This window comes from Arvicanthis niloticus, chromosome 3, assembly GCF_011762505.2.
Source record: "Arvicanthis niloticus isolate mArvNil1 chromosome 3, mArvNil1.pat.X, whole genome shotgun sequence".
NCBI lineage: Eukaryota > Metazoa > Chordata > Mammalia > Rodentia > Muridae > Arvicanthis > Arvicanthis niloticus.
Window position 1 is genome coordinate 41,504,756 of NC_047660.1, and position 17,879 is coordinate 41,522,634.

The window sequence follows — 17,879 nt, forward strand, 5'->3', positions numbered from 1 at the left end:
CCTCCCCCTTTCCCTCTTTCCCCTTCCTCCTCCTGTTCCTCCTGCTCCTCCTCCTCCTCCGCCTGCTCCCTCTCCTCCCCCTCCTCTTACTCTCCTTCCTCCTCCTGTTCCTCCTCCTCCCCCTCCTCCCCCTCCTCCCTCTCCTCCCCCTCCTCTTACTCCCTTCCTCCTCCTGTTCCTCCTCCTCCCCCTCCTCCCTCTCCTCCCCCTCCTCTTACTCCCTTCCTCCTCTTGTTCCTCCTCTTCCCCTCCTCCTTCTCCCTCCTCCCTCCTCCCCCTCCTCCTCCTGCTCCTCCTACTTCATGTTATTACTATAGTCATGGGACAGGGTCTCATTATGCAGCCCTGACTGGCCTGGACTCACTATATAGGCCAAGATGGTCTCAGACTCACAGAGATCCACCTGCTCCTGACCTCTGGCTTGTTATGTGGGTTCTGGGGATACAGTTCAGGTCTGTGTGCTCGGATTATAAGCACCCAGTCCCGAAGTAGTTATCATTTATTTCTTTACTTCTCTTTGCTCATTCCTATTATTTTTTTTTTTTTTTTGGCAACATGCTTGTTTTTGTAATAAAAACTTTGGGTTTTGAATTTGGATACAATTCATTATATTGGAAAAAATGCAAAAAGAAAATTTGTATTTTTCAATCTACTCAAGAACACAAATTGGCTGTATTAGTAAAACATCTAGTAATTAGATTACACAGTGCTTCATGTTCCTAGAGGGAGGTTAAATATTTTTGTTGGAGTAGTAAGAAATGATATTAATTGCTCACCAAACACTGTATTAAGTTTTATTTCTACATAAAAGAACAATTGAATAATAGTAATTCAATGCTAAAAAATAAAAAATATTGATTTTGTTTATTTATTGTGCACATCCGTACGCTACCGAATTCGTGGGAGAACCAAGGACAACTTGCAGGATCCAGGATAGATGGATCCCAGGGATTTGGGTTGACAAGCTTGGTGGCAAGTACCCTAATCCTCTGAGCTACTCTGACGGCCCTAATTTAGTACTTTACAGCTTCTGTAAAAACAAGAGTAAAGAAGCCTAGTTCTTCTAGAAAAGATGGCATTGAAATATCTAGAGCTGAAGTTAGTCTGTATAGCCCATTTTTAAATTATAAGTAAAGGATTAAGTCTTGATAATAGAACTCAGTAGCTTCTAAAAGATTGTGTTAAAGTTCACCAGTTGTTTCTAGACACTGTAATCTGACTTGTAAACTGAATTTACCTTAAGGTTTTAGATGGTTTTGTGTCATTTTGTTTTCCAGTACAAAAGAAAGGACCCAAATGTAAAGAAGAGAGGACATAGCCTGTGGTATAGAGATAAGCCTCAGAAGGAGGGGGAGGCGTGTCATTTAAAAATGTAGAAAGTCGGAGGGGTCTCCTCAGCTTTGGAGGAAGGCAGACCTCTTGATCTTGGTAGGGCTCTGTCCACAGAGGTGGATGGAGCTGGGGACAGCATTGGACCCTCTGCTCTCTGCATCACGGGCCTCCTGTGTGAACCCAGGGCTGCAGGGCTCAGAGGTGGAGGTTTGCTTATATGCTTCAAAGGTCAGCGTTTCCAGATGAACTGTGCTCCAGGCTCCTCCATCTCTGTCACCATGGACTGTGCTGGCCCAGTACCTGTGGGGAAAAGGCTCTGGGGAGAGATGTGTTTCCAGGCCACTGATCCTCTGTAGGCAGGGCAATTTGATCACAGATTTTGTCTAACCAACCGATCAGCTTCAGAATGTCCACAGGAGAGAGGGTTTTCTTGAAACAGCTCTGCAGAGCTACAGCCAACACTCCACATGTCTCCAGGCGTTGCATATGTAGACTCTAGAAGTCCAGGAGCATGGTCCCGGAGCGTAGCAACTGCAGGTGTGAGGGCCATCTGTTAGCTGTAGATTCTGGCTAAGCCAAAGTCAGCCAGCTTGACTGTCCCACTACTCAGCACTAGGATGTTCTCTGGCTTTGGTTCTCTGTGTACTATGCAATTTTTGTGAAGGAAATCTGGACCTCTTTGAAATTAGTGCATTAGATTCTTCCCATCTCTAGTCGCCAGCCTGCTGGATATGCCTTGTTCAAATATGACCGTTTGTCCTGGCCTGTATGCTCGAACGTTAGGATCACTTTGATCTCAGGTAGTTCTGGAAGAAGCACAGACATCCATCAGCCAGACAACCTTGGGGTACTCAAAGCCTTCAGCCTCCTCAGTAAGACCACTTCATGAACTGAACCGATGGGAAGGTAGCTCCAGCTTCTCTGTTGTTGTCATTATTATTGAACTCTCTCACTGAAACTGGAGCTCACTGGTTGGTAGACTGGCTGGCGAGCCAGCTCTAGGGACCCACCTGTGTCACTAGCCTCCTCCTCTTGGCACTATTCTACCTGGATTTTGTTGTTGTTGTTAATTTATTTGTACAGATATCTTGCCTGCATGTGTTTCTGTGTACCATGTGCATGCAGTGCCTTTGGAGGCCGGAAGAGGGCTTGGATTCCCTGGGATTGGAGTTACAGATGATTGTGAGGTCACTGAGAATGGAACCCAAGTCCTCTAGAAGGGCAGCGCTCTTAACTGCTGAGCCTCTGTGCCTGGCTTTTTACATAGATCTGAAGCCTGACCCTCATACTTGAAAACCAAGCGTCTTACCCACTAAGCTGTCTCCTTAGCCCCATCAGGTGGGCTTTAGCACAGCTGTCCATGTTAACTGAATTCAGCACAGGATTTAGTGGAGTTTTTCCATATAATTAAAACTTTATGGGGACGACTTGACGTTTTACACAGTCGATTGTTCATTCATGTCTTCCCAACTCGCCAGTTCACCTTCTCAGTAAGGTGTCTTTGTAACTTCAGGATCAACTCCCGTGTTCTCCTGTCACCTGTGGACATGCTTAAAGCAACGAGAAACCCGAGTTACCTTACGTGTACATGTTCCTGAGGTGCTCCAAGGGGTGTTCAGCGCCCTTTGATCTCTCATTTTGTAAACAGACATCCTGTGCATCTTCTCACAGGCAGATCCAATTCTCACCATTTCAGCCGTGCTCTTGATGCTTCAAATGGCCCTCAGCGTAGTGCGAACTATGTGGCTCCTAAAGCAAGAAGGCTGTGGGGCGCCTTATGCAGAAAATGTGTATAAGATGAATAGTTTTTAGGTTTGAGTTATAGCACTTTCAGCAGTAAGTTCAATGCTTATGAATCATATGTGTGTAATATATATATATATGTATACACACACACATATATACATATATATATGTATGTATATATATACATACATATATATATGTGTATGTATATATATTTCCTCCCTACCCCTCAAAGGCATCTTCAAGCAGAAGCTCATACATGCAAAGGTTTTAGATTGGATGTAAAAAGTGAAGTTGACCAGGCCTTTGCACGGACTGTTGCTGTTCTAAGAGAAAATACTCCTTATGTGCTCAGTATTGTTCCTTCAGTGATGTAGCCATCTTATAGAACATAACTGTGTCAAATAATGTGAATCAATTGCCTGTAAAACTACTTGGAAGGCAAAATGTTGCAAAAAAGTACTCGTGTTGACACCCATTAGTTCAAAACCTGTCAATCAGAATAGCACATCAAAAAAAAAAAAGTCTTTTTGGCAGAATAGTAAGTCTGGATATACTTCATTATGTTTGAATGTTCTAGTTTTCTGTACTTAAAAAAGAATTTTGGAGATGGAACACAGAATTGCTCATTAAGATGACCCATTTTTTCTTAGCATTAAATACACATTTGGCTTTGACGTAACCTGTTTATGTCACAGAGTAGAATATGGCTGTTAGCCCAGAAAGTCCAGAAAGGCTTGAGATGACAAGTATATATATCTATATCTATATCTATATATCTATATCTATATCTATCTATCTATATATATAATCGTGTGTGCTAGCACCAACATTTTTCATTAGTTCTTGATCATCGGTTTTAATTATTTATTGTTGCTACAATCGACCTAGCAATCAGCAATACATTTTTCACTGAGATGTCAGTTTAATGCAAATGGAACGACTCTGAGACCAGAGGTAATCTTGGAGGCAGGGTTGCAGCTTCCTTTTGTTTTCCTGTACATTTGATCTCTCTCTGCCAGTGTGATCCCTCTGGCATTCTCTGCTTGCTGTGTGGATATAGTAGCTCTCAAGGTGGCCTTTAAAAATTGAGGTTGCACTTGCTTCTGGGAGTTCCAATTGCATAATGGCTATATTGCAAGACAAGCGTCCTGAGGCTTCCCTTTGAGTTGAGTTCTTTCTTTCTTTCTTTCTTTCTTTCTTTCTTTCTTTCTTTCTTTCTTTTTGTTTTTTTGAGTTGAGTTTTTTCTTTTCTTTTTTGAGTTGATTTTTCTCTTTTTTTCTTTTTTTCTTTTTTTCCTTTCTTTTCTTTTTCTTTCTTCTCTCTCTCCCAAGAAACTTTGCAAACAAAACTTATCTCTAAAATTAGGATAATAACCGAATTTCCTCATTTGTGAGGATTTAAACAACACAGGTATTTAGAAGCGTGGCTAGAACACAGCGGCACGTGAACTGGTCAGTCGTTACGTTTATGCTGAAAGAAAACAGAGGCTGTACCACAGTAAGTTCAGTGTTTAAACTAAACTCAGCCTGTAAAACAAACCCTAATCGTATAAGCGGGAGAGGAAATTCTGCCCTTTATAAAGAAATATAAACATGCCGACTGTCGTAAGCCCGCGGCCTCCTGTTAGTTCTGCTTTAGATGGTTTCTGAATTTGCCAGATTGTGAAATCTCAGTATGAAGGCCTAGACAGGATGATGTGTATGGAGTTTTCTTTATAACCACCATCTTATAGAACAGTTATGGCTTAGCCAGGGGATTTTTTTAAGCAAAGAAAAAAAAATCCTCTAATAAAGCATCTTCCCTGGGCAGAGAAAAACAAGGTGGGTGGCTTGAGGGATGAAACTAAGCCTATTCTCTGTTGTTGAGCACATGTGCTCACATGGACACCTGCACAGACGTGAGACACAGGACAAACTTAATCGTTTTTACAGTTCGTCTTCCCCCAGCATCTACTTATTCATTTCTACTCTGAAGTTATGAGAGTTCAGTTATTTCCCTCAAAATCCATTATGAAAAGCACCTAGCTTCCATCCGTTTCCCCTTAGACTAAAATAAACAAACAAACAAACAAACAAATAAATAAATAAAAAACACTTGCAAAATTTTTACTTACCTGTGCCACACTAAAAATATTAAGGTATCTCTTGAGATGATTTAATATTTTAGAAGTTCAAAACGGCTGCTGTCTTTCTGCTGTAATGTATGAAGCACATCCGTGTGGTCCTCAGAACATGTGATCCTCAGAGGTGGCGTATGGAACCCACCTCATCTGCTCCCCCCTCCAGTCAATTGTACACTCACCACCAACACCTTGAGTTTACATTTTATTTAGTTGCTTGAATTACAGAGATTAATAAATCATATTGGCGTTTCACTATTTAGCTATTCTGTCTATTTGTTTGATCTTTTGAAACAAAGTCTCATTAAATGGGTCAGGGCTCACTTCAGACTTGGAGTGGCCCTCCCTATCTGCTGGAATTGACATGTGCACTTCCATGTCTGGTTTCCTGTCTGCGCTTTAGCTGTTCACTAGCTGCTGGGTCTGTAAAAGCAGTAGATCAGTTTTTAATCAGTGCATAGTTTTATTTTTGTAAGTCGAATGAAATATTTTCAGGTATACACCACTCTTGAAATGGGCATAGCCTGAGCCTATGCCATTGAGCTGGGAGTCACGATGCATGGGGACCAGAGCTATATGGGGGCGGAGGGGTTATGACAGATAGACTTTCTGTCTCTTGTCAAAGGTGTTGCAGGTTGTTCACGGGGCCATGTGCATGCCCATCGAGTGTTCTACCATTGGCCTACACCCTTGGTCTCACTTTCACCTCTTATGGATAGCAGTTGTGTAATAATAGAAGATGAACTGTTTAATGCCCGCAAAAGCCTTTGAAAGGAAGAGCATTAGATTCCTCCTTCACCGTTGTTATGCCGACCAAAGGAGGAGAGTTAGAGTGAGCTTCCATCTTACTGTCTCTTTTGTACTTTTTCCTGGTTTAGGTCAAGTTGGTGACATTTGTTATGCTTGAGTATAAATTGGCTAGTAGTGTTTGACAGTTCCCTAATCCCTCTGACTTGGCAGATCCCTTAGAATATGAATTTTGAGCTGGCAGACTTCAGGTGACCACGCCGCTTCATAGCTCCTCACTGATCTAAAGGGAAAGAACTCAGTAACTAAAATATTTACTTCATCACCAAAGCATGTCTCCTGGGCCCAAGGACATCAATGAACATGAGATGTGTGTGTAAAAGTGCTATAAGTCCCAGGTTTGGCTTCACCAGTGTTATTTGTGTACCATGGTTAACCTATAAATAAAATACCATCATTCTCTTAATTTGCAGATCTTCCCTTTGGTAAGGGGAGCTCTAGCTCCTAACAGATATGTGTGCTAGTCAGTGTTGCTGCAAGCAGCATGTTTAGTCTACTTCAGTGTTATTAATTAATGTCTACTGATAGCTAGCTGTACCCACAAATTGAAATTTGAGTAGAGCACAGATGGGGACTCTTTTAAGCCTCGCACTGCAATGGACGTTCATCTGTTGATCATGGTTACCATGGCAAGCACCGGCTGCTACCTGTTTCAGCTGCTTCCTCCTACCCTTTCCTATTTTTGGAGTCTTCATTTCACACACTCGTCACCTCCACACCGCCACCGTTACCTCATTCCACCCTTGATTTCTGTGCTACCAACCAAAACTTCCTATTTTTCGAAGGAACTAAATCTCTTGAGCAATTTTATACAATTTTAAATCTCATGCAATAATAGCTTTTTCTGCCCAACAAGGCCACTTGCAATGCAGCTCCACTGTGCGCCGTCACTGGCAATCTTCTGAGGGTCTCAGACAGGGAATTCCAGATAGGTATTCGTATCATGCCAAAAGCCCTTTGTAAATAAAGTTCTCAAAAGTTAGTCTGTATTTTTTTTTTAAGTCTCAAGGCATCAAAACAGGGACTTGAAATAAATTACAAAATGTTTCTTGGCTGGGACCAGGGAGATGCCTCAGTGGGTAGCGTATAGGCAGTGCTGAGCTAGGATTCTCAAGCAGCCGCAGGTGGGACAAAAAGCCAAAATGAGAAATAGAGTGTTCCTGTAGCCCCAGTGTCAGGGGAAGGAGACAGGCAGATTCTGGAGGTTTGCTGGTCAGTTGGCAGAGCTGAAATGAGGAACTCCAAGATAGGTGAGAGACTCTTGCCCTAAAGTAAAATGCAGATACTCTCATATGTACTTATGCACGCACACACGCACACACACACACAAGCACACATGATGTCTGTCTGTCTGTGTCCTCCTGCACCCCCCCGCCCCCCAGTTAAAGTACTATTCTTGTTTGCTGCCTATATAACAGCCTCCAGTATTGGATGATTCAACCAAGGCTAGAGAGATGGCTTAGTAGATAAGAGTACCTGTTCCTCTTCCAGAGGATCTGGGTTCATTTCCCAGCACCCACATGGCTAACAACCTTCTTTAACTCCAGTTTCAGGGGATCTGGTGCCCTCTTCTGGCCTCTAAGGGCACTGCATGCATGTGGTACACAGGCATGCATGCATGTAAAACATGTACAATATAAAAGAACATAAAAAGACAGCTCAATCTTTGGTTAGGCTAAACAATGAAAGACTTACCTTAAAATTTCTTGTGTGGATGTTTTGCTGTGTTGTTACTGTCAGGACACCTTGTGTGCCTGCCCTTTATTTGGTGGCCTGTTGAAGAGAGTCAGCCTGTAACACAGGGCTGGAAAGGAAAGAAACATTACTGTTAGTTTGTAATAGTGTTTTGTAAGAAAGCAGTAGAATTTTTTTTTTTTTTTACTAAGAAAGCAGTAAAAATTTTTTACTTCCCATTTTTTTTTTCAGAAATCTTACAACTCTTTAAGTTCAGCCCAATCACTCGTTATATTTGGCTCTGGAACTATAGAGCTCTAATGTTAAAATTTTGGTTCTTTTATTATTTTTTTCAAAAGTATCATGTGGTTCTTCCCAGAATATGTTAGCAACAGATTATTGATTTTGTTAAAGGAAAAAAAAAGCGTGCTGTTGAGATTTTTCTTAGCTACAGATTTGATAGCACAGTTCATCCCAGGGGACCTGCTTCGGGCTCACTGGTGGACTTTGATATAGACCAAACTTTTATGATACCAAAAAGAAATTGTAAGCTGTCACACTGTTTTTGTTTGTGTGTTTTAACAGGTTTGTGATGTTATAAGTTGTAGTTAAGACTTTTATTCTACTAAAAGTTTTCAAACTCTTCTTTATGGAGTTTTATAAGATATTAAACAATGTATTTAATTTTTTTAAAAAATGAAGCAACTTTAGGTAAATGTGTTTTTATTTTTGTTTGTTTGTTTTTAAAGAAAGTGAAAAATGTCCACATCACTTTTTTTGCATGCTCATCCATTCTCCTCTGCAGTCTGGCTTAGTGGTTCTTCTTGGTGCTATTAAAACACGTCTGTAACAGTCCTTTCACCAGACTGTTAATACTCCTTCAGCCTAACCCTCGAGGAAGCAGACGGTATGTATAAGACTCAAGGCTGCTTTAGTATTCTGCCCATATCATGAATTTAACATTTCTAAAAATGATGCCGTTTTTTTCTCAGTGTGGGTTAGGTCTCAGGCAGAGTTTGATACTTGAAAGAACAGCATTGCAAACTTATATGTCATCAGAAAAGGCATCAGGGTGCTTAGGTATTGATTATCACTGGTGGCTCTTGGCTCAGCTGCAAGCCAAGAAGGGCTATAGTCTCTGCCTGAGAAGTCAGAAGAGGCTTAGTACTGTGTTCATGCAGCGGGCGACAGACGCATTGTTCAGAATACTGCTCATGAAAAGCAGAGGTGAAGCTGGAAAGCAGGTCTCTGGCCATGGCCACACTCTTGACCTTTCTATCTGTTTAATGGGAATGTTAGGGAGATTGAGGTCAGCTCAATGAGCGACACGGTGCACCACTGTGCCTCTTGGTTCAAGGAACTCATTTCTGTTCTGTCTAAAGAGGACAGCAGGGTCTGCTGAGCACACACAATAAATGTAGTCTTCTTCTATTTCATCCAAATAGAATTAGGATAAAAATACCCAGTTGTAATGTGGGCTGCAAGCGGAGAATGGGGTTATTGGAGGAGCAGTCTAAGGGGTTTGCCTGGTTCTAGTCTTGCTAACCTCAGTGGCTAAACCTAATCTTATTCCCGTGAAAAAGAATTTTTTTGGGGGGGGGAATGATATAGAAAATTCAAGTGATTTCATAATTAAAAAGCTTGACTATCTTGTTAAAGGGGCTCCTGTTTTAACATTACTCTGTGTAGTGTTCATATGATTCCACTGGAACGCATAAAAAAAAAAAAAAAAAAAGGTATGGCATCAGTGAAGTTTTGATGCAGGCCTGGGTTCTCAGAAAACCCTTGAGAAGCTCAGATGAGTGTAGGTCTGAGGCTACCCCTGGATGGTAAGTGTAGTAGGGTTACAGTAGCACGCCGGGGTTGGAGGCTGCTGCTGTTTCCGAGGGTGGACCCCCCCACACTGCCATAGGTGCCTCACCCTACAGGGCAGCTCTACGCACTGTGTTATGGATTCCAGTCACTGCACCTAGACACACTGTCCAATAGTTAGAACACAGCTTTTTCTTCATCTGCATCTTGCAAGCCTGTACCTTTAATAGGCAGGGCCTAAGGAAGCCTCGGAAATGCAGCATGCATACTTCTTTTTTTCCATCTCACACATTGTGAGGGAAAAGGAGGACATAGGGCCTGCAAGTGGACACCAACTTCCAACTGTCCTCAACCAAGATAGAAAAACAGAAATTCAGAAAGTCTTAGGACCTGTTTCCCAGAAACAACTACAGTTAATATTAGGTACCCATTCCAGATACCTGTGGCCCTTCTCTTAAAAATGATAGATAGATGGTAGATAGATGATAGATAGATGATAGATAGATGATAGGTAGATAAGTAGACCATAGATAGATTAGATGATTGATAGGTAGGTAGATAGATAGATAAATTGATAGATGATAGATAGATAAATAGATGATAGGTAGAGTAGACCATAGATAGATAGATGATAGATAGCTAGGTAGATAGATAAATTGATAGATGATAGACATAGATTTTGGAAAGGAGAGTGCTATAGCTGCTTTGCCAGTGGCTTCTGCTCATTGCCACTGCCTCCCTTGACCCCAGATCAGAAAGGTGAACTGATTCTTCCACTACAGTTCCCACCTCTCCCTCGCTCCCACCTCTCAGCTCTGTGAGACCACGTTCCTCTTTGCTGTTTGGTCACATTCAGCTTTTTTGTGCCTAAGTGCACACTTGAAACATGATTTATTGCATCTGACACCATAAATTCTGTCCCCGATTTTTGTGTATTAGCTATTTTAACTTGCCCCTTCCTCCTGCCCCTCCCCTCAAGACAAGATTTCTCTGTGTAGCTGTGGCTGTCCTGAAACTCACTCTGTAGATCAGGCTGGCCCTGAACTCAGAGATCTGCCTGCCTCTTCCTCCTGGGGCTAAAGACACACCTGGTACTCAGATCCTACTTACTTGCTGGGTTTCACTTTCAAGAAGGTTATGTGAGCACTCAGGAGGCAGAGAATCTCTGAGTCCGAGGCCATCCTGGTCTACAGAGTTAGTTTCAGCACAGCTGAGGCTATACCGAGAAACTTTGTTCTGAAAAAACAAATAACAAGGTTATGTGGATATTTTTAAGTTCTCTTGGACTGAAAATGTTCACCAGTCATTATGTACGAATGACTGAGTGGCCTGGGCCTGTGCTGAGTGGTAGGGCAGTTGTCTAGCATGCCCCCTGACTTGAGTTTAATCTCTAGGAACACACACACACACACACACACACACACACACACACACACACACACACAAAAACACACACACACACATCACACACACACAGAGTACATTAATAACATGGCTGATGATATACTTTTGATTCCTATTTCTCTTTTTGTGTTTGAAAACCTGTTTATGTATGTGCATGCATGTGCCGTGTATCATGTGGACCTGTGCCATGGCACCTGTGTGGAGGTCAGAGGACAGCCTGGAGGACTTCGGTGTATGTTCCAGGGATCTCAGGCTGGTTGGCAGGAGTCCACAGTGCCATGTCTCCCTGCCTTCTCGAACTCCGGCCTATTTTCTTCTTTCTGAGTTTTGTCCTATTGTCTGTTGGATTTTTTTATTGTTGAGAGTTGCTAGGTTGTCTTAAGTTTTCATATTGTGTTTCTTCATCCTTAAAGTTTGGTAAGTTAATGTCTGCTTTACTCAAGTAGAAAAATTAAGTGCTGCTGCCTGCTATTCTTTAGGTTCCTCCAGGCTTACTGTGCCCCACTACTTCAGGCTTGTTGATATGATGGGGTCTACAGAATAGCTCATGGCTTCAGGTCAGATGGATGGTTTAGGGGAGGCTCTGAAAGGTACAGTTTTGGGTTGGCCAGATTCTGTTCTTAGAAAGTGTTTCCTGTCTTAGAGGTAGGTGAGTCCTTGTGGGGACATGGGCTCTGCCCTCTGGGATAGGAGTTCCAGAGAGATGACCATCACCTTCCCACATGTTCAGCATTTACACTGTGATTTCAGAAGCCCACACACGGGCAATATTCAAATAAAATCTGTCAAAGGAGGGCCATGGTTGGCCTAATGAAACAGAGACCTGTTTTCATTTTGGATAGTGATCTCCAGGAATCTTCCTGTGAGATCGAGATTCTGGGCAAGTTACTGAGGGTGAGTGCTTCAGGGTGAAGGAGAAGCCGGGTCTGCAGTGGTAGTTAGAGCAGACTCTTTTCTTTCCTAGTTATTTTATTATTTGTTTAAATTTTATTTTAAAAATATGTGCAGTGTTTGCCTGCATGTGTCTGTGCACCACTTGAGTGCCTAATGCCTGTGGAAGCCAGAGGTGGGTGTTGATCCCTTGGACCCAGAGTCACAGACTGTTGTGAGCCTTGTGGGCGCTGGGGACTGAGCTCAGGTCTGCTGTGAGAGCTCTTGACCACTGAGCCATCTCTCCAGCCTCACTCTGTTCTCTTGAGAGAGACCTGTCCCTCCAGTGTTACTCTGTTTCTGAAGCAGAGGCTTCTTTTTTTTTTAAGTTCACGGTACTGTGTCTGTGCCTGAGACTGTACATGATTGGATTTCATTGCTTGTCATATAATAAAATTAATGTCTGCAAACTAATGTTAGTGTTCAAAGCATTAGTTGATATTTTGTATATTTTGGCTAGGGTCTGGCTGTATAACCTGTCTGGCCTTTAATCCTAAGTGCTAGTGGTGTTTGTCACCACACATGGCTCTTAATATTTTCAAATAATCATTTTTATGATTTAGACCACTTTACTTTGTTCAGAGAAAGGCAGCCAATATTCAATGCCCTTAAGGATAGCAATGCAAGTCTTTCTATTACTTCATATTCAGTCTCTCTCTCTCTCTCTCTCTCTCTCTCTCTCTCTCTCTCTCTCTCTCTCTCTCTCTCTCATTTATTAAAAGGAAATTTCAACATAGGCTTGAGGATAGAGGTTGGTACATACCGAGGTGCTAAGAGAAAGACTAAGATGTACCCAGGTGTGGAGATGGGCTTCTCAGGGGAGTGTCACCAAATTCCCAGATTCTTTACACTTACAGTTTACATTTGCTTTCGCACTAAAGCCTCCACACTGTCCTCTTTTGCTTTAAAGCATCCCCAGGGCCCAGCACGGGACTTCCTGAATCTTGTGAGCAAAAGTGTGGGCATGAGTCGTCAGCCAGTTCCAGAGCATTGGGAGTATGGAGAGCTAAAAGTGTTTATGCCAGGGGCTCTTACTGCTGAGAGTCTTTTTCTATTTCAGTTTGAGGAAATGAGTTCTAGAAATTTCTACCTCAGCTAGAGCAGCAGTGGTAATTTCAGGAACATATGGGGTACTTCAGGGTTCCGTACAAACAAAAACTGCTCAGATCACGTGAATTTTAAAGATTAATGAATTCAAGGAGGATGCTTATTTTAATGATGACAGTAAAGATGCTGCCAGTTGTCAGTATTTAGGAACGGTTGAGCAAAATAGAAAACAAAAATAAACAACCAAAGATCAAAATGAAAGAAACAAAACAAACTACTAACGAGAGAATGAGACATTGCCTCAAGGAACTTGCAAATTAAATCCAGACTTGATCTTCCAAGAGTGATCGGCCCTGTTGTGACAGAAGGAAGGTGGTGATACCAGGAAGTGGCAATAAGATGGGAGAGACCAGGCCACACCTTTCCTTTAGTGCCCTGCAGGCAGGCCACCCTTTCTTTCTGTTTTACTCATCTGCGATGCTCAGATAGAGAAACCATACTGGGCTGTGCAGTAATGCTGGGGTTCAGCCCAGATTCACAGACCCACCTTACAGGGCATGGCACGCAAGAGCCACCCTGTGGAGGGAGCCCTGGAGGGAGCTGGGATGAGCTGCTTGCTGGAAAGGGAGTTGACTTAGCCTGGGACCACCAGGGAGAGCACCTAGGGTGCTGACCGGGGGGTTCTGCATATCTTCTCATTCAACAGCTGGATGCCCCTGCCACCCCCAGCTTGTCCCACTGCCCACACCCTCCTATTTGCTGGTCTCTTTTCCTTCATTTTTCTTCTTGGACACCTTCAGGGAGCCCGGACTGCTAGAACAGTCTTCTAAGGCTTAAGAGAAATACTGAAACAAAACAAGTTCCATATCTTAGGAGAAAGAAAAATACCCTATAGCTAGCCATTTTTTCCTCTTTTAGACTTTTTAAAGACAAAAGTGGATCTAATACTAAGCCCACTATGAAGGGGCTGCAGAGATAGATGTCTCAGTGGTTAAGAGAACTTAATGTTCTCGCAGAGGACCCAAGTTCAGTTCTCAGCATCCCCACGACAGCGGCAGTGTAAAACCATCTATAACTCAGTTCCTGGGGACCCGATGCTCCCTTCTCGGAATCCCTCCTCCATGACTGTGTATACACAAACTCTCACAGGCTCACACACATACTCAAAAACAATGAGCAGACAAACAAAAACAACCTTTAAAACCAGTGCCAAGAAGTCTGAAGCAGACGGGAGACTTGCTGGGCACCCAGGTAGAGGAAGTGAATGGATCCAAACCCAGACTGAAGTGGAGTCATGGCTACAGATGGCTCATAAACCTTAATCCCAATGTAGACACAATTCTCAGTAATAAAAGACCTCCCATTTATCTGTGTCCACGTGAGTGTATTTAGTATGTGGCATGGTGTGTGCACATATGTGTTCTTTATGTGTTTACAGATACTTGAGGCATAGAGTGGATGTAAAAAACAGTTTGTCTGGGCTGTGTTTATTCACAGGTATCTCTTGGATGTTCTTTGCTGGCTGTGCATTCTCTCGTTGTGCAAACATAAATAGTACAGTCTGCTCCTTCTTAGCTACTGCATCATAGGAAATGATTCCATCTGCTATTCAGTGCCGTGTGTTAAGAGTGCTTGTGAGGTTTTAGCTGAGGTGTAAATATTTAAAACAATGAGATTCTTTCTGTCGGGGGTGGGGTGGGCAGAGGGAAGTTATTCACAATAGCTTTATTCATCCTAAGAGTTTCACGATTAAAAATTGACACGAAGGGTAATTCTATGTAAATATAGGCGGTTGTGAACAAAGAGTGTGTTTCGGTGTTTAGAATGCATGCAGTGTCTGTGTGTGTTTGCCTGCACATGTGTGGGTGTACATGGACAGTTGCCCTCCACTTTCTTTTGAGACAGGATTTCTTATAGAAACTGGAGCTTGCTTACTGACTACATCATCTGAACAAAGAGTTCTGGGGGTGTGTCTCTATCTACCTTAGTTCCCCACAGCTGGGTCAGAGATGAGCACTGTCATGCTTGGCTTCTACCTGGGCATTGGAGACCCTAATTCACCTTCCTACACTTGTTCAGCAAACATGGGGCTGCCTCCTCACCCACACTAAGAACATATTCTAGCACATTTAAGCTTCAGCACAGTAAGGGATTAAGTGCTTTTTTCAAACTGAACATATATTAAAATAATCCCAGTAGCTGAGGATATGAGAGCAATGTGTGGATCATAATAAATTTCATATTTGTGAAACGTAGTCGAACGACATCTCAGAGGCTTCCCTTCATTTCTCGCTAACCCCACCCCCACATGGTCATCTTACCTTTGAACATTTTCCTAAACTCCGGGATGGCCACAGCATCATGAAAGTACAGAGACGCACAGATGCTAGGGTCAGTGCTGTGGTTGTGGTTTGGAGTTTATGACAGTAGGCAGCTTGAAACCTCTGACGTTCTTCTGGTTCAGTATGTACACACCCTGTAATGTTACAAGAAGTGACCCAGCCAACATGGCAGAGCTACAGCAGAGGGCCTTTTTTGTTTATGTGAGATTGGATCATGTTGTGGTAAAAAACAAAGTAAACGCATCCAACATTATCATCTTTTTCTTTTTGAGACAAGGTGTCATGGAGCCCAGGCTGGCTTTCAGTGCACTATCACATATGAGAAACCATGGGCTTAAGCTCCTAATGCCCTGTCTTTACTTCCTGGGTGTTGGGACTAAAGATCTGTTCTACCACGCTCCATTCTAGAACCAACGTTTTAAAGGAGTCAGAAGCTGAGACATCATCCAATGCATGGCACTTGATGCTGGAGTAGCTGGAACTTTCAAGCTTAAATAGTGGCTCTTTAAAATCTGCTTTAATCCTTACATTATTTAGGTCTCCCTGAAATTCATGTCCGGGAGCTCCTTTTACACTGTCATTTTTCATAATGATTAAAAACCTTTCTAATAATATTTATTATATACTATATATTATATACTATTGTATACACACCTAAATCTGTGATATCTACATTTTTATCTCACTGCCTAGACTTTTAAGTTTCCTATAAGAGCAATAAGAGCAGGCATCTTTGCCTCAGTCTTGGTGCCTAAAGCATTTCCCGGGTTATAAACTGATTTTAAAAACTGTTCATTAATGAATGATGTGGGCAGGCCTGCCTTGCCTTCTCTTACTTTGCAGTATCTAAATTTAGATATAAGGACAGGCCTGGAAATCATATTAAGATTCTTTTATGTTTTAAAATTTTTAAAATTATTTTATGTGTACGTGTGTTTTGTCTGCATGAATGTTTGTGTACCTTCTGAGTTCAGTGCCCGTGGAGGCCAGCAGAGGACACTGGATCCCCTAGAACTAGAACTATAGTTACAGATAAGTAGAGGTTACCACGTATGTTGGGAAGACATTTATTGTCAGCTTCTGGTCTCTACATGTACACTCACAGACATCCACATGTCCTGGAACGTACACATGCATGCATATAAACATGTACAGACACATGCAGCATATACATATACACCCCAATTTAACTTCTAGTGATAAACAGTGCACTCTCTTAAATGGTGAAATACTCTGTAATTAGTTGTAGATTAAATACTGCAGAAGAAAGTACACTGAATTAGACAACATAGGCTATGAAGATATCCAGAAGAAACCCAGCTTGGTGCTGCCTGCTTGTAACCTCATCTGCTTAGGAGGGCAAAGTGAAAGGATAACCATTTCAAGGCCTCCTGGGCTATTGAGTGAGAGCTGTTTCCAAAGTAAGAAAATGAAAAACAAACAAACAAAACAAAAAAAAAACAAAAAAACAGGACTGGAGCTTACTGGTCGACCTTGGTGAACGTCTGTGAGGCTTGGATTCAGTCCTCAGTTGGGGAAAGGTTGATGCTCTGCCAGGTTTTTTTTTTTTTTTTTTTTTTCAGTAAGCCTCATATACACAATTATATATCTATAAACAATTTGGAGTCCCTATAGAAAAGGAAAAATGAAAAAAAAACACAAAGAAAACAGTTTGAAGAAGCAATAGCTGTATATCAGTAATCTCAATATTTGGGGACTAGAAGCAGGGGATCAAGAATTGAAGACCATTATTGGTTATATAGCAAATTCAAGGCCAGATTGGAATACATGAGATCTTATCTTCAAATAAAAAGAAGAGAGGCCACAGGTTTTTTTTCTCCAAATTTTATAATTACAAATGTGTATCTTCAAGGAATTCAGTCGAGGAGGAAACAACATGAAGACCCATCAGTATCTAACTGCTGAAAACCAGTAAGGATACATTCCTAAGTGAAGCCAGGGGAATAAATCATGTGAAAACAAAGATAAAAGCAGGCAGATTTCTCAGCAGAAAGTAAGCCAGACAGATGTTAAAGGGGACATTTGATGGTAGAGGCTACCAAATTAGAAGTACATCAGCAAAAATTCCCTGTGAACAGCCTGCAAGATTGCTCTGGAGTTAGGACACCTGTGAACAGCCTGACATCCTGAGATCATCAGACAGAAGCAGAAACTTCTGAAGGTTATCAGCTGACCTCCTCGGGACTGCTGTGCCTTTACCTCCCCTCCAGTCCCCAAATACACACAAGCAACAGATTAGTATAGTTAAATTTCTGAAGAGTGAATGAAAACTTTCAAACAGATGAAACCTGAGAAAATCCAACCTACAGACCTTAAAGAAAAAAATCCCAAGGGAGGCTCCCCAGGCAAAGGAATGGTTACTGTCCTACCTGAAATCTAGGAATACAGACAGGATTGTGGAACAGTAGAGTCAGGCTGTGGTTAAATACAGACTATCTTCTCTGATTTTCAAAATTAAAGGATAATCAGCCTTTAAAGTGGGATTAACCAGTGCACTGTGGGACTTAGAAGGCAGTGGAAATAAAATCTGAGATAACAATAGAACAAAGGAGTGGGTGGGGCTGTGGCGGAGGAAATGGATGTTTACCATGGTGTCCACGCAAGTAAAGTACTTTTTGAGTGTTCACTGTGGTAAATTGAA

At 42.1% G+C, this 17,879-nt stretch overlaps 1 protein-coding gene and 1 pseudogene across 2 annotated transcripts in view; one reads left to right on the top strand and one right to left on the bottom strand.

Moving 5' to 3' along the window:
• The window catches only part of Dgkh (diacylglycerol kinase eta), a 159,621-nt gene that overhangs the window by 26,122 nt on the left and 115,620 nt on the right, over positions 1-17,879 (top strand). The gene's annotated exons all lie outside the window — the stretch shown is intronic.
• LOC117705108 (cyclin-dependent kinase 4 pseudogene) lies at positions 1,381-2,176 on the bottom strand (annotated as a pseudogene).